Below are 26,431 nucleotides of genomic sequence, written 5' to 3'. Positions count from 1 at the left end.
GCTATGTAAGTAAGTGCTATATCTTTTTTTTTGCTTTATGTTTTGCTTTTTGCTTTATCATATTCCCCCATCATTGTTCCCTATAAGAGGGTTTTCCAGATGTTAACTACAACTTCCATCATCCCTAGCTGCAATAGCCTTTGGCTGGGTATTATGGGAGTTGTAGTCAACAACATCTGGGAATCCCTATTACAGGGAACATGTTCCCCGTCCTCAGTTGTCTCTTGATTTAATCTTTAAAAAGTCAAAATGCTTGAGCTTTTTCCTTATTAGGAAGTGCCTTCAATCCCTTGACATTTTGGTTTCCCTTTTCCTCACCTTTTCCAGCTCTACAATATCTTTTCAGATGGAATAACCAAAACTGCATCCATGGGCCAGCATTCAGACTAATGGCGTGTGCGTGGAATAACATATAATTTTTATATTAATTCTTTATAACTTTAAATTCTTTATATTATTTTTTCCCCTTCTTTCTTTATAGTTTTTTATATCAGGGGTTCTCAACCTCGGGTCCACAGATGTTGTTGGACTTCAGCTCCCATAATCTGCAACCAAAGGCCACTGGGGCTGGGTATTATGGGAGTTGAAGTCCAATCACATCTGGGGACCCAACGTGGAGAGTCCCTGCTTTATATCAATTTCATAATGCATGTGACAGGGGAAGGGTGATTTTTTGGCAATCTTCCCTTTCCTCTCCAGCTGCCCTTTCCTCCAGAAAATATGTTCTTGAGAGCCCAATAACACTCAGGGACATTTCCGGGAGACACAGAGGCCTGCAGGAGGGTGGGGGATCACCAAAAATCATCCCTCCCCAAAATGCACATATGAAGTCCCCTGCTAACTCAGCGAAGAGGCACGTTTTTAAAGTTACAGTTCTCTTTATTGAGCAGGGGGAGAGCAACTGGCCCTATCCATCCCCAGCACAGCATCCCTCCAGTGGCTATTGCTGATGTCTATATTGCATTTCTTTTTCAGATTGTGAGCCCTTTGGGGACAGGAAGCCATCTTCATTCATTTATTTCTGCTTTGGGAACTTCTGTTGAAAAGCGGTATATAAATATTCAACATATCCCATGCACATGACTTTAGTGTGGGTGCTGGTTGGTATTCTGGATGTGGCCACACCACCAATTTGTATAAGGGCAATATTAGTCTTTTATTTTATTTTCAGTTCCTCGGCTAATAAGTCCTAGCGTGCAATTTGCCTTTTCACTTCCACCACATACAGTTGGCGTCTTCATTGAGCTATGCATCACAACTCTTGAGATTGCCTTCCTGTTAGTCACCAGACTGTATGAGAAGCTGGGATGGTTTATTTTTCTTGCTACCCTACAGAAATTAAAGACTTCCTTACTGAAGTTCTTTAAAATTAAATGTTGTGAATATTTATCAGCATGGATCTTAATTTGTATTGCAACAGCAGAGAACACTTTTAAATAAATCTATTTAAATTAAGGCAATAGTTTAGGGGAAAGAGACTGTGTTCTTTTATATATCTGCTTTTAAAAAATATATAGCTAGTTGATCAAAATGGTAAAAAAAGACAGCTCAAGAATTATTTGGTGCCTCAGATTACTATAGCATAACAAAGGCTAGTCATTTTCTAATAGCTGTAGTAGTTTTCTAGTAGTAGTTTTCTTTCTGCTGCTACTAGTACTACTAGTAGTAGTAATACTACAACTACTAGTAGTAGTGCTAACAGCAGGAGAAAGAAAACTTTCTTTCTCCTGCTATTAGTATGACTACTAGTAGTAATACTACTACTAGTAGTAGTAATATTAGTAGTAGTGCTAATACTAGTAGTAGTAGTGCTAATAGCAATAGAAAGAAAACTTTCTACTGCTACTAGTACTACTAATAGTAGTAATACTACTAATAGTAGTAGTGCTAATAACAGTAGAAAGAAAACTACTACTAGAAAACCTCTACAGCTACTAGAAAACTACTAGCCTTTGTCATACTATAGTAATCTGAGCAGTACTACTACGATGACGACGACGACTACCACCAGTCATAGTAGTAGTATTCTGCCTGAGATGTCAGGGACTGAACCTACCAAACCTACCTCAGAGTGTAGTAGTAAGAATAAAACACAGGAGTAAAAGGCAATGTATGCTGCCCTGAGCTCTTTGGAGGAAAGGCAGGTTGAAAACACGAAGACCATAACAAATATAATCCCAAATTATAACCTGTGAAAAATTAGGATTTCACCGACTAACCTGACATTTTTCTTTTGAAAAGCTCGATTTGGGGACAGGGCCATCACATATGCAAATGCCTGGTATTTCCTGCATCACACATCCAACCACTTTCCATTTGTAGACTACATTTTCCTTTTGTGGCTAACATGGGGGTTCTGATGAATATCCTCCCAGCCTACGTGATGAGAGATGAGTATTCATCTCTCTCTGGCTCAGGGTAAATGCCTGCAACTTGAAAAGTACAGAACTCCTTTTGGGACTCGGAAAAGCCGCTGGGTGGGCAAAATGTAAATCTGGGCCTACTGGAAAATCTCTAGGTGATCGGCAAATCACCTAGTAAATCAGCAAAGTATTCTGACTCTTTACTTTTTATTTTATTTATCTGTTTATTGATTCATTCGATTTCTATACCGCCCTTCTCAATAATGGCTCAGGGAAGTTTACGCAGAGAAACAACAAATAAATGAGATAGATCCCTGTCCCCAAAGGGCTCACAATCTAAAAAGAAACACAAGACAGACACCAGCAACAGTCACTGGAGTTACTATGCTAGGGTGGAGAGGGCCAGTTACTCTCCCCTTGCTAAATAAAGAGAATCACCACATTAAGAGCTGTCTCTTTGCCAAGTTAGCAGGGTCTAACAATAGTGGCAGCAGCCAAAGTGGGATTTCATGCCCTCTCTCCCGTTTGCTAAAATAGGCTGCTGACATGAAGAATGCCTGTCAAAAAACTAGAGGTGGATTTTTGTGTGGAAGTTCTGTGACCGCAGTTCTGATGCTGAAAATGGATTTCTAGGCTGAGGATGTGCTCACAAGCACAGCGGTCAACATGATGTGCATGAAGACAATACTGGCATTCAGTGTTCCCTCTAAGGCATGCGCATGTGCACACACTCATGCGCCTTTTGATGTTCGCTCAGTTAATTTTAGATCCTGCTTAGGTTGAATCAGGAAGGCCCCACTCTGATTGCGTGTGTGCACATACTGCCTTGATACTGCTGCCCAGAACAAAACTCATTCCACACACAGATGAAAAAAATTAGAGAGAACACTGCTGGCATTCCCATCAGCCAATGCCCTTGTGGAGAGCTGGTATGGGAGGAGAGCTGGTGTTGTGGTAGCAAGCATGAAGTTTGCTAAGCAGGGTCACCCTGGTTTGCATTTGAATGGGAGACTACATGTGAGCACTGTAAGATGGTCCCCTGAAGAGAGGGGGCCACTTTGGAATGAGCAACTGCATGCTTGCATGCAGAAGGTTCCAAGTTCCCTCCCTGGCATCTCCAAGAGAAGGCTGAGAGAGACTGCTGCCTGCCTTGGAGAAGCCGCTGCCAGTCTGTGTCGACAATACTGAGCTACATGGACCAAGGGTCGGACTCAGTAGAAGGCAGTTTCCAATGTTCTGATGTTCCGAAGCCAGCCTCAACAATGTTGTACAGGAGTGCAGTTGTGTAATGACTGGAAACAGCGCACTCACACTTGTGCAGCACTAATTACACTGGAAACACGTTTCGCTGCACGATTGGGGATGTGCTATTTTACGTAGTTGCGCAACACCACCAGGGCTAGTTCCCACATGCACAGCAGCGGCAGCCATCTGCGAATGACTGTTTTTCACTAGAACCCTGAGGTCCATCAATGCCAGATGCAAGACAGGTGTAGGTAGGGTGTGTGATCGTGTGTGTGTGTGTCTGTGTGTGTCTGTGGGTGCACACAAGCACATGTGCATGTATTGAACCAAATGTAAAAATGATGGCTGAGGGGGGCAATCCAATTATCGGCTCCCCCCCCCACCCGAACCATTTATTGGCCTGATCTGCATATTGATACATATATAAATCCAATTAATCAATCAGGCAGTATATAAATATGATTGATAAATAAATACGTACATAAATATACAAGTAGAGACCTACACCAGTTATTACAGACCAGGGATTCCAACACCCTAATTTGAGGGTGGGGAAGCCATTTCGGATTTCTTTTTCTTATATGGGAGACTACATGTGTGAGCACAGTAAGATATCCCCCTTAGGGGATGGAGCCGCTCTGGGAAGAGCATCTTCATACTTGCATGCAGAAGGGTCCAAATTTCCTCCCTGGCAGCATCTCCAAGGTAGGGATGAGAGAGACTCCTGCCTGCAACCTTGGAGGAGCTGCTGCCAGTCTGTGTAGACCAAAGGTCTACTCGGTATATGGCTGCCTGTGTTCTTTTGCGATTGCTATTAAACAACAAGAGGTCAGAGACCCTTGCCCATCTAGTGCCACGCGCCCAGCCATGTTTCCACAGATCCCAATCTGCCCACCCCGCTCTGAAGACAAAACAAGTTAGCAGGTTTGGGACATCCCATATTTATTTTCCATCGCCCGAGTAAATTCCAAAACAAATGGGAACGAGACATCCAAAGCCCTTTGAAGGTTTCTCGGCTTCCCCTCTAACTCTTCTTCAGAAGGTTCAAGAGCAAAAACAGGTCAGGGGGCTCTGAGATTCCCACATGGCTATGTTTACAGACACACCGCTGCACAAACACCAAGCCTAGCTCCTACAAGCCAGTATGTTTTTTCCACTCTTCTATATTCTAATTTTAAAGCTGTCCGCAGACAGCCTTTGGGGTGGGGGAAGAGGCGGCAGGGATTTCCAGGGAAAGTCAGCGAGACGCTTACTTATTCTGAAGACAAGCAAGAGAGCTTAGAGAGGTTCAGAGAGCTCCAGTGCCCGAGTTGTGCTACAGGAAACCAGCTTTGAAGTCGATGACGTGGCAATCTCTCAATCAAACCCACCTCACTGTGTTGCTGTGGGAGGAAAATGTTGGTCTGAACTCCTTGGACTGGTTAGAAATGTGCTCAGGGACGGGCCTTCTCCATCCCCCCCACCCCACCCACCCCACCCCACCCCAAGGCTTTGGAATGTGCTCCCTGCTGAAATAAGAGCCTCCCCATCTCTGACAGCTTTTTAAAGAGTTGTTAAGACTCTTAAATAAATAAATAAATAAATAAAGAAAGAAAGAAAGAAAGAAAGAAAGAAAGAAAGAAAGAAAGAAAGAAAGGGCCTTAACAACTCTTTAAAAAGCTGTCAGAGATCGGGAGGAGATGGAACTGTCAGAGATGGGGATTGATTGATTGATTGATTGATTGATTGATTGATTAGCTAGCTAGCTAGCTAGCTAGCCAGCCAGCCAGCCAGCATGATGTAGTGAGAGCCCATGTGCTGTAGTGGTTAGAGTGTTGGACTAAGACCAGGGAGACCAGAGTTCAAATCCCCACTCAGCCATGAAACTCACAGGGTGACTGTCTGAAGTGTTTTAATGTTTTAATCTTTGGTTTACTCTGTGTTGTTTGATTGTAAATGGCCTGGAGACATGAGTTTGGGGCAGTATAGAAATATGCTTAATAAAGAAATGAATAGCTATTAAACCATGGGCTGGTTCTCACAGTCATCAACTGGGTGGGACAAGCGCCCTACCCAGCTTTGGGAGCTGACCTTGAATTGTGTGCTTGTAGAAATTAAAGTGTTAAATTTTATTTATGGTAATTTCAATTTGTTTTTATATGATCTTTGGTTTTTAGCTGTTGTTTGCTCACATTGTAAACCGCCCCCCCTGAGACTTTATATAAGGCGGTATAAGAATATGGGGGGGGGCAAGAGGGAAGGAAGGAGGGAGAGTGGAAGCAAGGAAGGAAGCAAGAAAGGAAAGAAGGAAGGAAGGAAGGCAGGCAGGCAACAGGGAGCGTGATCATCCATCAGGTACCAACTGAGTCGGATGGGCACACCCAAGGGCAGAGCCACCATTGCATGGTTAGGGTTCAAAGAACCCAGGCCACCAATGGAAAGGGCCACCGCTGCCCTCCTCCTGCCTGACATCATGTGCAAAAGGGGTGTGGCCCAATCTCTGGAGGGCCTGCCCCAGCCCTCCCAACTGCATTTCCAGCCAGCATTTTCTAAATAGTATTGTTATATTTTATTCTTACATTTTATAACTGTCTTTTTGTGCACGTAGGGGGCGGTTTCCTCTCACAGAAAGGATGCTTTACGCTTCACACTAGAACAGAGCTGCAGAGGTTCAGCCCTCTGCGTCTTGTTGGAGGACAACTCCCATCATTGCTGACTGCTGGCCATTGTTTAACAAAACAAAAACTACTATAAGGTTTTATCAGTGCTGTCAGAGGAATGGAAATGACAACTAGCAGGAATGTCCTCCAAAGATTACGCCATGGGGAAAGGACAACAATGTGTTCAGCATTACCCTGACCTGGACCCTAACCCTTTCCTCCATGCAAAAATGACTGCAATTTTGTTTGGGCATAGGGACAAAGAAACGGCGATAACACAGCGAAAGCTGTAAGTGCAACAATGCTATCACCTGTGTTCCGTCTCGGCGGGGGTGGACGTTGCCAAAAATCACTACGAGCATTCATTTCCAGAGATGGCACCAGTGGCAAAAGGATCTTCGGCCTGGGTCTTGGACTAATCTGCCGATTTTGTACGTTTGTGTGTGTATCATGCCAGGATACAAAAACCTGGCAAATCAAGGTTGCAGCAGGCTTAGGGAAGTCTTCTGCTGATAAAATCCTTATCGTGAAGGCTTCCAGATCTTGAAGTCAAAAAGTAGGAAGTGCTCCAATCAAAAGTAAGCAGCATTCCAACCCAAACAGGCCACTTCTAACCTCCATCGGCAAAGAGGTTTGCCTAGGTAGGATATAGAACTGATCACACTCCAGTTAACTACAAATCTGTTCCTTCTGTCTTCTCCAGCTCCCCAAAATAACTCCAGTCGCAACAGTCACTGCCTTTCCCTCTCACTTACGAGGGAAGGGCCGGCCAGTAAAAACACAGCCCCATCCTGGTAGGAAATCACGCATGCATTTTAATTTGCCACCTGCTTACACAGCTCACGTCGACGCAGCCTTAAATATAAACAGACAGCCTCTTCCTGGCTGTTAGGCAGAACACAACCCATGCCTGTTCGTGGAACATGCCAAAATTACAGCTCTTTGGAGATTAGGAATATTTTCGTGTAGGACACATTTCCCTCTTTTTTTTAAAGTGTTTGCAGCTTAACAAATAGGGTATTCATCACAGGCTGACCCCAAAGATTTTATCTTCTGAGATGATCCTAAAATTAGTGCTAGACAAGCCCTTAGAGAGCTGAGAAGGAAACAAATGTTTATTCTAGACCACTCGAAGGCCCGGCGGGGGGGGGGCGGTGGCAGCCCCCACCAACCCTACGTGTGGCTTCCAAACCGATTGTTTATTGTACCTGTGTGAAGCTTTGGCAAAAGCTGAGTACTCTGCAGTCTGATCTTGGGACTTTCTGCATGCAAAGCAGATGCTCTATCACTAGGCTATGGCCCCATCTAGTTGGGACACGCTCCTTTCTGGGAAATCCACAAGTGGGGCTTGAAGATGGCCATTCTCTCTGTGCAGTGCTGAGCTTTGCCAAAGCCAGGGAGGCTCCTTTAAGGCAAAATGAGTCCCTGCACCATCTTGGAAGGCATACACAGAGTGCTGGGAAGTGTAGTCCTTCTCAGTGGCTTTCCCCGCAGACCTCTTAAGAGAGGGCTCCATCTTAAAGGGCCCTCCTGGCACTGAGAAACGCACGGTACTGTCCGGAGGTCAGCATCGTGGGAAATGGCTCTCACGTTGAAAGTGCTTTCCAAAGTGGTCCCTGCTTGGAAAATAGCAAAGATCGCTCTTCTAGCCTGATCTATATGTTAAGAACACTGATCATCCGCACAGCACTGGCATTACTAGCCTATGCTCAAGGGTCACATAACTGAAGAACCTAGTAGAGGTGTGCGAACCAGCTCTACCTTGAGCTGGTTAGACATCGGGCCGGCCCAGCTCAAGGGCTCACCCTCGAACCGGACTGGGTCTGTTTGGCTCGAGGCCAAGCCAAAAAACTCCAGACCAGCTCGAGGCTGGTTCAGGGATTCTAGACACAAGGAAATCAGTTGTATCAAACCAAGTACAGGGACAGAGGAGGCTGCCATCTACTGAATCAGATCATTGGTCCATCTAGTTCAGTTTTGTCTTACTCTGACCAGTAGCAGCTCTCCAAGGCTTCAGGGAGGATGTTTTTCTTAGCCTTATCTGGAGATACCAGTAGGGTTCTGATCTTGGGACGTTCTGCATACCAAGCAGACGCTCTATCTGTGGTCCCATCCAGTTGAGAGGCGCTCCTTCCCAGAGTGGCTAAACACGATGTCTCTAGGAAATCCACAAGGGGGGCTTGAAGATGATACCCTTCTCCCTATGTTGCCCCACAGCAACTGGTATTCCATGATATAATGCCCCTGAATATAGACATTCTGTTGAGCTATCGTGACCAACAGCCATGGATAGACCTCTCCTCCAAGAATTTGTCTAAGCCCCCTTTAATTCAACATACATGGCAAGCTAATGCAATCTGTTTAATGGTTCTGAATTATTCTGAGCCAACGTTTGTGTTGGAGGGACACGGCTTTTTTTGTGTCATTGTTTTAACTACCCAGTTTTTGAGTCAAATATCTTTGTTATATCAAACAATAAACTGATTGAATGATTGGCTGATTGATTGATAATCCCCCTTTAAAGCCACATAAGTGAGTGGTCACCACCACATTCTTGTTGCAATGAACTGAATTTTGTTAATACACAATAAAATGCAGAAGGCCAAAGAAATGGATGACTAGAATCCATGGGTGGCGGGGAGATGTCCCTGTTCATCCCTGTATAGCGTCTCACACCCAGTGGCCACCGTTGATGACTTTCTTGTGTGTTTTTTTAAGATTGTGAACCTCTTTGGGACAGGCAACTATCTTCCCATTCCATGAATTTTGCTGCCCAACTCCAATTTTGTCCCTTCTGAAACATGCCCATTTTCACTGCCTACAAATGAAAGGGCAAAAGCAGCAGAAGGGTGGTGGTTCCTGTCCTATTCCTTGATTCTCCACCCTGCTCTTGGCCCAGACAGCCTTGGTTTTGGGATTCAGCCATCATGTTTTGGGTTAGTATTAATCAGTAGCAAAAGCAGTGTCTGTGAGAGGCCTCCCAGGATAGAACTGGCCCTCTTCAGACCTTCTGGTCTTTTAAAAGGGACCAAGGACATGTGCATCCATGGTGGGGGCTGGGTTTTTTTTGGGGGGGAGGCACAAAGCCAGCAATCCAATAGCCCCCCTCCCTGGGAGTATGCCCCACTGAATTTAATGGGAACTGGCTCAATCTGAGGGAGGGAGGCAAGAACTGTTTTACTGTGTTCCATGACCAAAAACTGTTTTATTCTCCAAGTTCTTTTACAAATTCCACAAAAGGTTCTCCTTGGCATTTCCCCCCTCTGCTATTTCCCATTTCAAAAACAACATGTTAGAAGAAGTGTGTGTGTGTGTGTGTGTGTGTGTGTGTGTGTGTGTGTGTGTGTGTAAATGAACCACCATCAACTACCTGCTAAAGGAAAGGTCACTGAAGTCATGAGCAATAATGTCGGTCAGAAGGAGAGGCTGTCTCCTCATGAAGTCTTCCCAGGGGAGGAGAGTTGGTCCTGTGGCGGCGATTGTGAATGGTCCCCTTTGCTAAGCAGGGTCTGCCCTCATTTGCATTTGGATGAGTGACTATTTGTGAACACTGTAAGATATTCACCTTAGTGGATGGGGCCATCGCTCAGTGGGACAGCATCTGCTCACATGCAGAAGATCTCGGATTCAGTCTCTGGCATCTCCAGGAGCTTTCCCAGACAGCCGGCTTTACCTCGCGGGTTTACTGCGCGGCTTTACTGCGAGATCAAAGTTGCCCCCAAAAATTGATGCAAAAAGTGGATATTTTAACCCCGGATATAAATCGGGCAACACTCCAACGTGCAGTGAAAAAACTGAATTGTTTGTGAAGTTCTCCCCGACAGCTTGCAGGGACTTTGGGGGTAAATCTGCCCAATATGTGAATGCACCCCCTCCATTCAGAGGAGATGTGATTATTATGGAGAAGAGAGCTGGTGTTGTGGTAGCAAGCATGACTTGTCCCCATAGCTAAGCAGGGTCTGCCCTGGTTGCATATGAATGGGAGACTCGATGTGTGAGCACTGCAAGATATTCCCTCAGAGGATGAAGCTGCTCTGGGAAGAGCAGAAGGTTTCTAGTTCCCTCCCTGGCTTCTCCAAGATAGGGCTGAGAGAGATTCCTGCCTGCAACCTTGGGGAAGCCGCTGTCAGTCTGTGAAGACAATACTGACCTAGATAGACCAATGGTCTGACTCAGTATATGGCAGTTTCCTATGTTCCTATGTTCCAAAAGGGCTTTAAAGCCTTGTGTGAAAAACGCGCAGGCAAGGCTTTGAGAGAGGAAGGCCTGAAACCTTGGAGTGTTGCTGCCCGTCAGTGTAGACAAGACTGAAACTGAATGGACCAGTGGTCTGATTCTAGAGAAGGCAGCTTCATGGCTGTTTGCAGACAGTTTTTGCATGGGCGGGTGGAAATAAAGAACCCATCTCTTTATATTCATGGGCTGTGACAAAAACAAAGGGTCTTAATATACCAGCACCACCGACATGGCACAGCACGAGGAGGTGCTCATGAAAATCGCCGTTCTAGCCCAGTGCCTTCTCTTCAAGGGAGAGCTGGGCTGATTTGCCCTTCTCTTCCACCGACAGATGGATTGTGAGACTTCTCCCTCTTTTCATCTACTCAGCTGCCTCAATAGCTTTTGTACTGAGCCACAGGATTGGGGGGTGGGGGGGAGAGACAACATTGAACTGCTCATCCGCCATATTGATTTATTTATGAATTATTGGTTTGTTTGTATGAATAATTATTCGTACTGACTTCGACCACATTTACACTCAAGCAGACAAGATGAAGAAAGCCACAAGGACACCATCAAAAGCTGAGTGCAAACCGGATGCACAGGGCTACTAGCAGCTTCGTTTAATACAGGGCTCCAGTGTTCTCTCTGATTTTTTTCCATCTGTGTGCAGAATGAGTTTTGTTCTGGGCGGCAGTATCAAGGCAGTGTGCACGCACCTGCATTCAGAGTGGGGCCTTCCGGATTCAACCTGAGAGGGATCTAAAATGAGCTGAGCGGATATCAAAAAATGTGTGAGCACGCACGTACGCCTTAGGGGGAACACTGCAGAGCTCCCCAACCTCCAGTCTCCAGCTATTGTGGGACTACAACTCCCATCAGCCCTCACTACTGGTCACCGTGCCCAAAGATGATGGGAGCTGTAGTCCCAAAGCAGCTGGAGGTCTAGGGTTCTGCAGCCTTGGTCTGATACTTAACCACACAGTAAAGTCACGGGGGTGAGCCAAAAAGCACCCCACCCCATTTCACCACCTCACTGGTGGTCAGGGAAACTGGAGAGCAGTTTGGCACTGTTCAGTGGCCAAAAGGAGATCAGGAACATAGGAAGCGGCCTTCTACTGAGTCAGACCCTTGGTCCATCTAGCTCAGTATTGTCCACACAGACCAGCAGTGGCTTCTCCAAGGTTGCAGGCAGGAGTCTCTCTCAGCCCTATCTTGGAGATGCTGCCAGGGAGGTAATCTGGGACCTTCTGCATGCAGGCATGCAGATGCTCTTCCCAGAGCAGCCTCATCCCCAAAGGGGAATATCTTACAGTGCTCACATGCAGTGTCCCATTCAAATGCAAAGCAGGGAGGGCCCTGCTTAGCAAAGAGGTCAATCCATGCTTGCTACCACAAGACCAGCTCTTTAAAGGGGAGACCTTACCTGTCCACCAAAAGTAAACCAGTACTTCCCTCAGCAACTGACATCTCACATCTGTATGCAAGTTCATGGGTACAGGCCCCTGTCAAATACAGGGTATGCACAGGAAGCATACTATTGTACACAAGTTAAATTGAATGTGTGAGCAACTGTATATGTACACATTGCACACAGCTTGTACAGGTGTTGAACAGCACATGTGAACAGAGCTTAAGCCACTGGCCACCACAACATCTGTTGGCTGTGAATTCCATAAATTCATTTATATGAAGTACAGAAATGAAGGAAAACGACTGCTAGATCACACTCATGGGAGGGAGGGCACCCAACATCCAGGTTGCCGATTGCTTACATTAGTATTTCTGTCCTGCCTTTCACAAAAGAACAATGAAAGGCTCAAGGTATCTTACCACAGGAAACCACATTAAAGTACCATAAAGTAAAATCCAAAATAATCGTATTTAAAGCACGTAACGACAAACAATAAAAGCAGCAAATATAAATAGTCGGAAAACTATAACACTAGCAGTTAACAACCGAAATAAAATTCAAAACAGGAAATAAAAGGCAATTAAAAGAGTCACCAGTTCCATGCACAGTCATTAGAGGCACAGCAGACAAGGGCAGACCTTGCTTCAACAGAAGAGCTGGTCTTGTGGTAGCAAGCATGACTTGTCCACTTTGCTAAGCAGGGTCCACCCTGGTTGCATATGAATGGGAGACTTGATGTGTGAGCACTGCAAGATATTCCCCTTAGGGGATGGAGCTGCTCTGGGAAGAGCAGAAAGTTCCAAGTTCCCTACCTGGCAGCATCTCCAAGGTACGGCTGAGAGAGATTCCCGCCTTCAACCTTGAAGAAGCTGCTGCCAGTCTGTGTAGATAATATTGAGCTAGATGGACCTATGGTCTGACTCAGTATGTGGCAGCTTCCTATGTTCCTATGAGAGGAAAGAAGGTAGCACCACACAAACATGTCTGGGAAGGGAGTTAGGTCATTTGGGTGCCACCACTGAGAGGAGAGCTGGTCTTATGGTAGAAAGCATGACTTGTCCACTTTGCTAAGCAGGGTCCACCCTGGTTGCATATAAATGGGAGACTTGATGTGTGAACACTGTAAGCTATTTCCCTCAGTGGATGGAGCTGCTTCCTAGCCTCTCCAAGATAGGGCTAAGAGAGGGAGGGAGGGAGAGAGAGAGAGAGATTCCTGCCTGCAAGCTTGGAGAAGCTGCCGTCAGTCTGTGTAGACAATACTGAGCTAGATGGACCAAAGTGGTCTGACTTGGTATATGGCAGCCTCCTCTGTTCCTATGAGAATACTCTCTCTCAGCCACCTCCCAAGGTGGGAGAGAGAGAGGAAGAAAATCTTAACTGGCAGGCAAGTTCACTGGCCCTTGGACGGGGGAGGGAAGGGAAGCAGTCTGAAAGGAGCTTGAAAAGTATTTACAACTGTGTGGATCTTTTCCGCTGCTGCACTAGGGCTAAGCTAAATGTTCTCAGACAAGAACGCTTGGCTCAAAATTTGAGAGTGTAGTAGTCCTATTCACACATTACGTTCAACACTCGTACAAGCGTAGGAGGGGCTCAATGGATCCCTAGATGCAATGCACAGTTAGCAAAATGGCAAGCACCTCACACGTCTCATAGAATAAAGGTACACCTCCTACATACAACGCAGAAACAAAGATGTCACCATCTTGCTGTTTGACATATGCACCTCAATGAAAAGACGGCTCCAATTAAAAGGAGAGAGGGAGAGAGAAACGGGCTCGACATCAAGACCCAGTGACTACACGACAACACACACCCTAAACGCCAAGCATCTTTGTCAAGGACTCATTCTAGAACCCACAGCTGGGCAGCACAGAATCTCAGGAGAAATGTTCCCTCTAACAAGGATTCCCAAATGTTGTTGACTACAACTCCCATAATCCTCAAGCAAAGGCTATTGCAGCTGGGGATGCTGGGAGTTGCCGTGAACAACATCTGGGAATCCCTGTTAGATGGAACAGTGCTCAGGAGCAATGAAGCCATATGAGGCACCGCTGACAAAGGAGGTCGAGCCATCGACAACAAAATTAAGCCTGCCAACATCGGAAGGAGGAGGACTCTCCCGGCCCTACATGTGGGTTGATCAGTGGACCAGTCCTCTGCTGGATCCCTTCAGCTTAATGCTCAGAGGAGCTTTGGTTTCCCTGCACGGATCATTAGACTTGAACTGCAAGAATCCTCCCTTGCCACGTCCCCTACAAACTCCTCTTCAGGAATGGAAGATTCTCTGAAATTTAGTCCAAGTGGTTAAGAGGCATCTTACCTGTGAAGTTGCAACCACGGCTTCCAATTTCATTCATTGACTGGTTTTAGAAATACTCCAGAAAGGTGATCAGCAAGATGAAGACAATTTGTGAATGGAGCCTGGTGAAGAAAATGAAAAGTTACTTTGAATGTGGAAAGAGCATTAGTCATATTTGCCATAGAAAGGGACTGGCACGCACATGCACAGCAGTGACTAGGTCTACGCATGCAGCAGAATGATGTAGAATGGATGTACCAAGTACAGCTACAGGTGGGAGGGAGAGCATTTTTAAGATGTTCCTCCAAGTGTGGGTGGGGGGAGCATTGCAAGTAAGAAACTAGCAGAGATAGGACTAGAATCCATCCCTAGGCATTTTTACTTGTAGGAAGCCTTTTGTCCAGAAAAGCATTCAAAAATGTGTCCCTACCCTGTAGTGGTACATTCCATTCTACGACCCAGACCTCAACCACTTCATTCTGCAGCATGTGTGGACCAGACCTGATTGAGCAGTAGTTCCCAACCTGGGGGCCTCCGATTTGAATTCAAATCAAATTTTGAAAATTATTTTCTAATTTGAATCAAACTTGAAAATTCATTTCTAATCCAAATTGAATTTGAATCAGTTCGATCCTGTTGTGGTGCTTTTCTTAACCAACCAACCAGGGGACCTGAATGGGCTTTTTTAAATGCCAAACGATCCTCAAATTAAATTAAAACCAAATTTCAAATATTCGATTCAAATCCAAATCTAATTGCCCTGATTTGATTCAATTTGAATTTGAAACTATTTTCACATCCCTAATCAGGACTTTAATGGAGGCTGTACCAACAGGAGGTGCTTCCCCTTCATAATGGCATGTCTGAATGTATCATCCAAAGCAGCCCAATGCAAACCTTAAAGCGGGTAGTTCGACCACTAAAAAACATGGAGACTGAAACATGGCAATAACATATTTGCCATAGGCATCTGCAGGACTTCTGCTGGGATGTGCGTGCAAAAGCTGCATTCCTATACTGCTCATCTGAGTACAAGCACCATTGAATTCAATGGGTCTGGCTCTGCTCCCTTCTCTGCCCCACTCCAGACACCCGTGATATTTGCTGGATACATCTGCTACATAAATATTCAGCAGAATGAGAACATTTATGATTCACTAAATGTCTACTTGTCACAGAATTTATTCCTTATTGGAAAAAGTCACGAGCATTTTGGGTAGCTCACTGCATGTAACTGATGCAAGCCAGGTCTCTGTTTTGAGAGGCCATATAGAAGGATTTATGCCTTAATAAAACGAGAATGCATTTGATGAACTCCTATTTTGTCTCTTTCCATACGGTAAAAACAAAAAACAAAACACTCATCATTATATGGAACCGATCAGGCTAGATGTGCCCATGACAGCGTGCTTCAGAAATAGCTTGCACAAGCTTAGCTCTGGAAAAAAAGGAATGGGAGGGAAGGTTCCTTTTAGCTCACTTGCCTGTCAGGTTTCATGGAGGAGTCTGGTGAAAGCATAGGACGACTGCCTGGATGAATAATACAAGGAATATGTTCTAGAATTCACATGGACCAAACATAAGTGAATAATAATGTTTGCTCTCCCCAGCTGTCATGTGTTCTGATGCTTCTTATGCATAGGTCATTCTTATGACCTAATTAATGTCAAAAAAAATACAGTACATATTGGAAACGTGCAAAAAAAATTGTAAAAGAAATGAATGGCATATTTGTACTGACAAGATATATATACCCTCCCCCGAAAAAAATCTTGGAGGGTATAAATGTGGCTCATCTGGAATCACGTGCTCTGCATGCACCTGATTGAGTGAGTGAGTGAGTGAATGAGTGAGTGCCATCAAGTCGATGTCAACTCTTAGTGACCACATAAATAGATTCTCTCCAGGATGATCTGTCTTCAACTTGGCCTCTCAGTGGTGCATTCATTGCTGTTGTAATTGAGTCCATCCACCTTGCTGCTGGTCACCCTCTTCTCTTTCCTTCAACCTTCCCCAGGATTATAGACTTCTCAAGGCAGCTTGGTCTTTTTCACATAATGTGTCCAAAATATGATAGTTTGAGCCTGGTCATTTGTGCCTTGAGTGAAAATTCTGGATTGATTTGTTTTATGATCCATTTGTTTGCTTTCCTGGCTGTCCATGGTATCTTCAAAAGTCTTCTCCAGCACCAAAGTTCAAAAGTGTCAATACTTTTTCTCTCTTGCTTCCTCAAAGTCCAGCTTTCACATCCATAGAGTGTCACGGGAAAAACCATTGTCTGAACAATTCTAATCTTTGTAGGTATAGACACATCATGACATCTAAATATCCTTTCCAAGGCCTTCATTGCAACCCTATCAAATACTAGTCTGCAGCGTATTTCTTGACTGCTTTACTGTTGATGGACAATCCTAAAAGGAAGAAGCTATCCACCACTTCCATAGCTTCATTATCAATTCTGAGGCTGGTTGCTGTACCTGGTGTCATTAGTTCAGTCTTCTTTACATTTAGTCATAGTCCCATTTTCCCACTGTGCTCCTTGACTTTCATTACTAGAGCATCATCCGCATTCTCAGCTATCAGAGTGGTGTCATCAGCGTAGCGCAGGTTATTGATAATTCTTCCTCCAACTTTAATACCACGCTCATCTTCTTCCAATCCAGCTTTTGTTCAGCATATAAGTTGAATAATGAAGGAGAAAGTATACAGCTTTGTATTATTCCTTTGCCAATCTGGAACCAGTCTGTTTCACCATGTTCCGTCTTGACTGTGGCTTCCTGTCCTGTGTATAGGTTTCTCATGAGAACAGTGAGATGTTCTGGGATGCTCATTTTCCTAAGGATATTCCACAACTTGACATGGTCAACGCAACTTATTACCTCCATTCTATTTGTGGCAAGCCTATGGTCAGAATTGTAAACACCACGCCTCCTAGGCAGCTAGGCTACAACCCCTACACATTCGCAGACATGTCCCTTTTTTCATTGCTGTAACACTGGTGGGTATATTTCTCTGTGGTCCTAACAGAGCCTCCATTTTCAGAGGCTGCGTACCTCTGAATATCAGTTGCCAAGGGTAAAAACAACTTTGGAGAAAGATAACTGGAACATAGGAAGCTGCCATATAATGAAGTCAGACCGTTGGTCCATCTAGCTCAGTATTGTCTACACAGACTGGCAGCGGCTTCTCCAAGGTTGCAGGCAGGAATTTTTCTCAGCCCCATCTTGGAGATGCCAGGGAGGGAACTTGGAACCTTCTGCTCTTCCCAGAGCAGCCCCATCCCCTGAGGGGAATATCTTACAGTGCTCAAACATCAAGTCTCCCATTCATATACAACCAGGGCAGAACCTGCTTAGCTAAGGGGAAAGGCATGCTTGCTACCACAAGGCCAGCTCTTCTCTCATTGCCTTCATGCCTTGCTTAAAGACTGCCTGGCAGTGTCTGTTTGGCTTCTATTGAAAACAGGATGCTGGACTACAACTGCTATGACTAGGGGTGTGCACAAACCGGTTTGCCTCAAACCGAGGCTGGCTTGTCGGTTCTATCACAGATCAAAATGGGGGAGGTTCAGCAATGGTGTCCTTACACGTTTATGTTCCTTGAAGCCCATCATATTGACAGATAAAGACATTATTTGCAGGTAGGTACCCATTAGACTGATAACACTTTAATTTCCTTTTTAAAAATAGATCTATAAAACTGACCTCTCTGCTATGAGAAAGGTGCTTCTATAACAAAACCAGGCATGGCCAAATCCTCTCATGAGCCATTCTTTTGACCAAAGAATAGTCTGGGTTCCAGAAATGCATTTTGCCACTCAACACAATTGATTCACAGGCAGTCAATATACATAGGAGGAGGCCCTGATGGTGGAAGAGCTTAGGAACCACTGTACTCCCGAGGCCTGGTTCACACAAATGTTTCAATCTAGGTTTAATGTGAGCTACCAACATTAGCATGATTGTGTTGCCCACACCAAAATGATATCTCAGGCCAGAAACCAACTTGGCCTGGGTTCATACTTGCACACTCATGTTGGCAACAAACATACACACATTTAATTTAATTTAATTTAATTTATTTATTTGATTGATTGATTGATTGATTGATTTACTGCCCTTCCAAAAATTGATTGATTGATTGATTGATTGATTGATTGATATACTGCCCTTCCAAAAATGGCTCAGGGCCATTTTACACCTAGATGCGTAACACCTACACCTTTGCCAACCTACACCTACACCTTTGCCAACTTGGCAAAGAGGCACCTTTTAATGTGGTGATTCTCTTTATTTAGCAGGGGGAGAGTAACTGGCCCTATCCACCCACAGCACAGGACCTCCAGTGACTGTTGCTGGTGTCTATCTTATGTTTCTTTTTAGATTGTGAGCCCTTTGGGGACAGGGATCCATCTTATTTATTTATTATTTGTCTGTGTAAACCACCTTGAGCCATTTTTTGAAGGGCAGTATAGAAATTGAATAAATAATAATAATAAATTAATAATAGATGACTTAGGGCAGTTTTACACCACATTTCAATAGATTTCAATGATCGCGTGAACCAAGCCTAAATCGGTAAGGGAACCTAATGGGATAGGGGGACATTAGGAGAAGAGAGCTGTTCTTGTGGTAGCAAGTACAAATTGTCCCCTTTGCTAAGCAGGTCTGACCTGGTTTGCTTTTGAATGGGATACTACATGTGCAAGCACTGTAAAATATTCCCCTTAGGGGATGGGGCTGCTCTGGGAAGAGCATCTACATGCTTGCATGCAGAAGGTTCCAAGTTCCTTTCCTGGCATCTCCAGGGAGAGAGAGACTCCTGCCTGCAACCTTGGAGAAGCCACTGCCAGTCTGTGTAGGCAATACTGAGCTAGATGGACCAAGGGCCTGACTCGGTTTAGGGCAGCTTCCTATGTTCCTAACATTGCTGAGCAGCAAAAACATCAATGCAGTTTGCCTAATGTGTTCAAAGTTGCTTAACTGTACTCATGAGCAACTGGTAGAATATGAGTCAAACACTTTCCCTTCGTTCTCCACAAGCAAATGGACTAAAGACTTTTTTTTTTTTAAGCTAAACATTCAGAGAGGGAGCCAGAAAAATCCCTGAGGGAGGCCACGCCTTCTCCGCCTCCCCCCGCTTTGGCTATGGCCTTGCACTTCCCAAAATGCAAAGACTCACTGGCAGGACTCCTTGGCTTTCCTGGAACTCAGCTGCAAGTGATTCTCCACGTGGCCAGGGCTGGCATCCCTTCTTCCCTTTTTACGCTAATCCCAGGGCATCGCTTCCCCTCAACCACGCACAGCTGCAGTGTCAACCGTGCGGAATCTCTCTGCCTCTCTCAGCTTGGGAAACCAATTTCCTTTTCCTGGTGAGTGGAACTGCGGCCAGAAAAGTTTCACCACAACTCGCTGAACATATGGCAGAGCCGCCCCGGCCAGAAAGCTGGAAGTGATTTCCTCCTCTGAAAGGAGATACTGCCAAGACTTCCGCATCTGCTTGAAAGGGAAGCTTCAAAAGCAATCCTGCCAGGACACCAGCCCACAGCTGGTCCTGAACCTGCGATGCAAGGGGTGTCAGGTGAGGATTTGTGCTCGCTGACACCACGACCTCTAGCTCAGTGTTTCTCGACATTTTTTTAGTCCTGGACCGGTACAATCTTTGTGTGCAATTTCCCAGACCAGCAGTTAGTAAGGGGGTCACCCCCCCTGCCCTCACCCCCAGGCACCCCCCAAAACAATTTCGAGCCAGTGGGGGGCGCCACCACTAGGAGCTCTCTGGAGCTCATTTCCAGGCAGGCAGCCCTTTGCATGTGACATCACATGCAAAGGGGGCAGGACCCAGGATCCATGGAGCCCGGGTGAGCTCCCCGAGGCTCATTTCTAGGGAGGCTGGATAATGTTCATTTCACTTCCTCGAAATGGACATAATCCTAGCAGTGAGGGCTGCCTGCCTAGAAATGAGCTCCAGAGAGCTACGGGCAGCGGCGGCCCCCTCTGGCTCGAAATTGGGATTTTTGGGGGGGGGGGTAATTCTTCATGGACCAGCACAGACCGGCACTCAACTCCTCACAGACAGGCACCGGTCCACGGACCGGTGGTTGAGGAATACCGCTCTAGGCCATAACTCTTCCGTCTTTTCAGACCCAGATTCCATCTGTATTTACAACCTGAAGGACAGGAGCCATTTTTAAAATCTTCCAGTCATATAAGTGTCGATTCTCTTGTTTGTCCTCTATGGTGGCCGGCTGTCAAGGAAGCCTCCTGTGTCTTTGATAGTTGCACACAGGGTGAGGTTCTGGTGCATGTAGCTTGTCTGGGGCAAGTTTGAATGAACCAACCCATGTGATTAAGGGGGGGGGGCGTGCCACAAAATTGGGACACAGGTAGCTGCCTTATAATGAATCAGACTCTTGGTCTATCTAGCTTTGTATTGTCTGCACTGACTGGCAGCGGCTCTCCAAGGTTTCAGGCAAAGGTCTCTCTCAGCCCTACCTGGAGATGCTGCCAGGGATAGAACCTGGGACCTCCTGCGTGCAAAACAGATGTTCTGCCACTCAACGGCGTAGCCTGACCACCGGCGGCCTGTGTGAGGCCATGGCGGCAGCCCCACTGACCCCGCCCCACACATCTGATGTCAAACTAAGGCTGGTGCTGCGTTCGCAGCGCAGCCAGGAGCGGCTCTTCCCTGCAGGACTCAGTGCCAGCCTTTTAACTCCTGAAGGGAAAGCTAAACCAGCACCCCCACGTCTGACGTCAGATGCGGGGGGCACGGCCCCGATTGGGCATGGCCCGGGTTCTTTGAACTCGTTGGCCCAATGGTGGCTCCGCTCCTGCTACCACTGAGCTACGGGACAATTCCGAAAGAACATAGGAAGCTGCCATATAACAAGTCAAATCATTGGTCCATCTTGCTCAGTATTATCTACACGGACTGGCATAGCATTCCTAAGGTTTCAAGCAAGAGTCTTTCCCAGCCTTTCCTGGAGATGCTGCCAGGGATTGAACCCGGGACCTTCTGCATGCAAATCAGAAGCTCTACCACTGAGCTATGGCCCCAATCCCTACTGGGAATATCTTACAGCAAACCCTGCTCACATAATCACCCATCCAAATTCAAAAAAGATAGGCCTTGCTTAGCAAAGGGGACAATTCCTGCTTGCTACCACAAGTCCGGCTCTCCACCCCAGATTTATTAAGCTGATCTGATCCCATATAAATAAAGAAAGGTGTTTATAGCAATGCAAACAGCATCCCAAGAATCCTATTATGAAATCAAACACGAGACTCATTTTTGGATTTTTGGATTATCTGTTATTAAGGAGCTGCCTCGTTATTTACTCTTCTTCTCACTTTACACTAATCCCACAGAACATTTACTTGCATCTTTGCTAGAGAAGATTTGTAATATGTCAAACCAGAAAATTGAATTATGAATGATAAATGCAGATTTGTAATCCTGAAAATTGCCCAGTTCATAGCAGCAGCAGCAAAGGTAAGCAGCACAACTCAATCCTATAGTTCAGGGCTGCAAAACGTTAGCCCTCCCGCTGTTTTTGGACTATGACTCCCATCGTCCTCAGCCACAGTGCCCAACAGTCAGGGATGATGGGAGTTGTGGTCCAACATCTGCAGGAGGGTCAAAGTTGTGCAGCAATACTACAGATGTTTACGGGGGTGTAGCTATAATTGAGCAAATGGGTTCAAAGAACCCGGGGGGCCCAGTTCCTGAAGGGCCTCCCCAGCTCCACCCCTCCCTATTTTATTCATTATCTCCCTCACTCCGAGGGACCACCGGAGGGAGGGGCGAGCAAGGGCCCCCTCTCCCCTAACTACGCTCCTGGATGTTTACTCAAAAGTAAGCCCCACTATGTTCAAAGGCTCAATCGCTTATCACTGTGTGTAGGATTACAGCCTTACTTTCAAAACATCAAATGCAATAGATTGTTATAGTGAGCAGAACTGGTTCATTTTCGATATGCATGTTTTCCAGATTACATCCATTACTTTATGATGTGTTTCAGTTTGTTCTTTCTTTCTTTCTTTTTTGGTGGGGGGGTTAACGATAAACAATTTATCTGCACGTTGTTGTAGTTGTATTATTATTATTATTATTATTATTATTATTTACATTTTATATCCCGCTCTTCCTCCAAGGAGCCCCAGGGGTGTACTACATACGTAGGTTTCTCCTCACAACAACCCTGTGAAGGAGGTTAGGCTGAGAAAGAAGTGACTGGCCCAGAGTCTTTACACTGGTTTTATATAAGCATGCATCACATCAAGTTATTAGGTTCTTTTTATTGGCAGTATTCTAGTTACACTGTGCCAGTGATCATTATTTTTCAAGCAAGAGCCATTTTGGCAATCAATCAATCAATCAATCAATCAATCAAAACCCACATGAAAACCATAGTAGGTTCCACACATTATAGTGTTTTACCCAGCAAAAGGGCAGCCCCTTTAAGAAAAATGGATCCCTCTCAAATGATAGGAGAGCAGAGCTGGTCTGGTGGTAGCAAGCATGACTTGTCTCCTTAGCTAAGCAGGGTCTACCCTGGTTTGCATGTGAATGGGAGACTACATGTGTGAGCACTGTAAGAGATTCCACTCAGGGGATGGAGCCGCTCTGGGAAGAGCAGAAGGTTCCAAGTTCCCTCCCTGGCATATCCAAGACAGGCCTGAGAGAGATTCCTGACTACAACCTTGAAGAAACCACTGCCAGTCTGTGTAGACAATACTGAGCTAGATGGACCTATGGTCTGACTCAGTATATGGCAGCTTCCTATGTTCCTATGATAGTTCTCATCGAACAGTGCTGAAGGCATGCACAGAATGCTGGGAAATGAGCTTAATGGGCAAAACACTAGAAAGGATTACACTTCCCAGTGCACTATGTATGCCGCGCCTTCCAAGATGGCTCCAGGGCTGAAGCTGAGAACTGCATGATGGGAACTGTCTCTTCTACCTGGTGCCAGGGGGGCTGTGTAGAGTACAGGAAAACCTTGGTATTCGTGGGGGTTCCATTGCCCGACATTGCCACATATAAGTAAACCATGAATACCAGATCATTGAGGTCAACGTAATTGTAGGGGTTAGGTTCCTGGAGACTGGAAATGCACAGTAAAAACGAGCCCAAACAGGGAGAAACATGAAATAAAGTGCTCTACTGTAGTCCGTGAGCACTCAGCACTCCAGCAATGCCCCCCAAAAGCACCAACATCTTCCCCCCCCCCTGTGAAAAGTCACCATTTTTAGACTTTTTTTTTTAAAGGCCACAAAATGGCTCCAGTTCACAAAATTGTGGCCAGAAATGACCCCCACTGTCATTTCTGGCTGCCTCTGATCCACAGATAGAACCCTTTTTTGATGGTTTTTCCACATGTATACCAAGCTCAGATGCCAATTAACCGACTGCAGATATGCGAAACCGTGGATGCTGAATCCATGAGTAGCAAGGTTCTCCTGTATTTGCCTTTGTCCGAAACTTTGCACAAAAGTCTAACAATTAGCTAACTGAGCAAAGAGGCACTTTGTGAAGTGGTAACCCTCTTCTATTTAGCAGGGGGCGAGCAACTCTCCCTATTCAACCACAGCACAGCATCCCTCCAGTGGCTGTTGCTCTGTGTGTGTGTGTGTGTGTGTGTGTGTGTGTGTGTGTGTGTGTGTGTGTGTGTGTGTGTTACTGTGAGTCTTTGGGGGACAGGGACCCATCTTATTTATTTTTCTATGTAAACCTTTGTTGAAAAGTTATATATAAATATTTGTAGCAGTACCATATTTACCTGAATACAAGACACTGAATCTGACGAACTCCATTAAAAACTTAGGTTAAATACCTGTATTAATCCGAAAGGAAGATAATTTAAGACAACCCTCCAATTTCTAATGGCAAAGAACTTGGGGGGGGGAATGTATTCTTGGATTCAGGTAAATAAATTAGTCGCCACAGTTAGGGTCCATGAGAGCCACTGCTGGCCCGCCAGCCTTGAAGTGAAGAATACTGCACTACAGCAATGTCTTGCATCTATGAGGACTAGGAACATTTTTTTTGAAACAGAAATCATAACTTTTTTAAAAAAACAGAATTGATTATAAACCCTGCTGTTTTAAGCTATACAAACCCCTTTAAGAACTGTGAGCATTATGATGACCGACTAAGCTTGCAAGACTGTTTTCAGATAGTATAAGGTTGCCGTTATCACTGCCTGCATCTTTCAGTCCTTCAGTCCCTGATTTTCTCCAGTAACGGTAGCATCACATTGGTTTACAGACTCCCGGTCACTAGAGTCTGCCTGTGATTTATAATTCATCAACCTCTGATGATATCATAGGCTTAAAAAAAAAAAAGATCATTTGCTGGGGGGGGGCTGGGGAGGTGTTATGTGTGTGGGGTGGGTTTTAACTGGTAGTTCTTAGATGGTGGGAAGGAGAAAAGAAGAAATCTCTCTCTCTCTCTCTCACTCTCACACACACACACACACACATAAAAGAACCATTCCAGTCACCGCAGAATCTCTGCTGGAAGACAGGCCGGTCACTCCAGGCATCAAAACAACAGATGGGAGTCCTAGGCACTACCCTAGCTCTCTCTCTCTCCCGCTTCCCATGGGGGGGCTCTTTGCAGCCTCCTTTCAGGATAATGAGCCCAAGCATTTTGCCGAGTGCTTTGCAAAGAAGAAGATGAAGAATTGAAAGCAGCTGTTTGCTTCTTGGATGGAAGCGGAACTTTGCTACCTCCCAAACTGGAAAGCTTCCTTTGGCATTGGGGTGGGGTGGGGGGGGAGAGAGAAGAGATGGTTGTCATGGCAATGAAGGTTTCTCTATAGGTTTCTATATTTAAAAGCACGTTTTCGCCAGCCACTGGAGTCAGTGCCATACAGAGAACCGAGCCCTTCCTGCTGCCGTGCCCACCCCCCACCCCCACCCCGCTCCCCACATCCCAGCCCCCAGGAAAAGGCAACAGGGGGAAAATGGTCATCCTGGATGTGTCGGGACGTGTCGCGGGCTGGTTGCAAATCGCAGCTGGTGGCCATGTTGCCTGAAGTGACATGGGTGATTCAGCTCCTTGTGAGGGTTCGGTTATTTTGGTTTTTGCTTCATCCTCCTCCCCACAGGCTGCCGCAGCACATTACCTCAGCTGGGGAACACAAAAGCTGTTGCGCCCGCCCAAACAGATGGCGGTGTGGAAAGGGCCGGGGATCATGCTACCCAGCAGTTTGAGATCTTTTCAGCCGGCTTCCTTGGCAGGCGGCCTTTCCAGCGTCCACTCACCAAAGCAGATGGCTGAGGCATGAGAGCAGGGCTTGCGGCAGCCAGTATGAATGGTCCCCTCTGCTCAGCAGGGCCTGCCTTGGTTTGCATTTGGATGGGCAATGGTGTATGAGGCATTGTCTGCTGTAAGATAGTCCCCGTAGCTCAGTGGCAGAGCATCCGCGTCGCAGCCAGAAGGTCCCAGGTTCAATCCCTGGCGGCATCTCATAGGAACATACTGTAGGAAGCTGCCATATACTGAGTCAGACCATTGGTCTATCTAGCTCATTATTGTCTTCACAGACTGGCAGCGACTTCTCCAAGGTTGCAGGCAGGAATCTCTCTCAGCCCTCTCTTGGAGAAGCCAGGGAGGGAACTTTGAAACCTTCTGCTCTTCCCAGAGCGGCTCCATCCCCTGAGGGGAATATCTTCCAGGGCTCACATTTCTAGTCTCCCTTTCACATGCAACCAGGGCGGACCCTGCTTAGCTAAGGGGACAAGTCATGCTTGCTACCACAAGACCAGTTCTCCTCTCCTAAATCTCCAGGTAGGGGTGGGAAAGAGACTCCATGCGAGCACTGCAAGACATGCACCTTAGGGGATGGGGCCGCAGTGGAAGAACAGCAGCTTCAGTGCAGAAGATCCCCGGTTCAATCCTGGCAGCAGCTCCAGGTAGGACTGGCAGAGACTCCTGCCTGAATCCCTGCAGAGCAAGGCTGTGGTCAAACTGTGGCCCGGCAGCTGTTGGCCTACAACTCCGATCATCACCAGCCACAGTGACCAGTGACAACGATGAGGCGAGCTGATGGCCAACAAGAGTTGAAGGGCCACTGTTTGAGACCCCCTGCCCTAGGGGACTGGGGTATAGCCAGGGGTGTAGCTATAATTGAGCAAATGGGTTCAAAGAACCCGGGGGGGCTGTTGCTGGGGGCCCCCCCCAGATCCACCCCTCCCTATGTTCTTCATTCTCTCCCTCACTCCGAGGGGCCAGCAGAGAGAGG

The 26,431-nt window shown here is 46.1% G+C and overlaps 1 protein-coding gene across 6 annotated transcripts in view; it reads right to left on the bottom strand.

Annotated features, from left to right (window-relative positions):
• Positions 1-26,431, bottom strand: part of HIVEP3 (HIVEP zinc finger 3) — a 268,460-nt gene that overhangs the window by 121,721 nt on the left and 120,308 nt on the right. For 5 of the 6 annotated variants that reach the window (XM_053267805.1, XM_053267803.1, XM_053267809.1 and 2 more), the window contains exon 2: positions 14,200-14,300. The exons of the other annotated variant lie outside the window; for it this stretch is intronic. The gene's annotated coding sequence lies outside the window, so the exon portion shown is untranslated. The remainder of the gene's footprint in view (positions 1-14,199; positions 14,301-26,431) is intronic. 6 annotated transcript variants of the gene reach the window in all.

The sequence above is a fragment of the Hemicordylus capensis genome, chromosome 7, assembly GCF_027244095.1.
Source record: "Hemicordylus capensis ecotype Gifberg chromosome 7, rHemCap1.1.pri, whole genome shotgun sequence".
Taxonomy (NCBI): domain Eukaryota; kingdom Metazoa; phylum Chordata; class Lepidosauria; order Squamata; family Cordylidae; genus Hemicordylus; species Hemicordylus capensis.
Note: the sequence above shows the minus strand (reverse complement) of the source record. Positions and strands in the feature narration are given on the sequence as shown.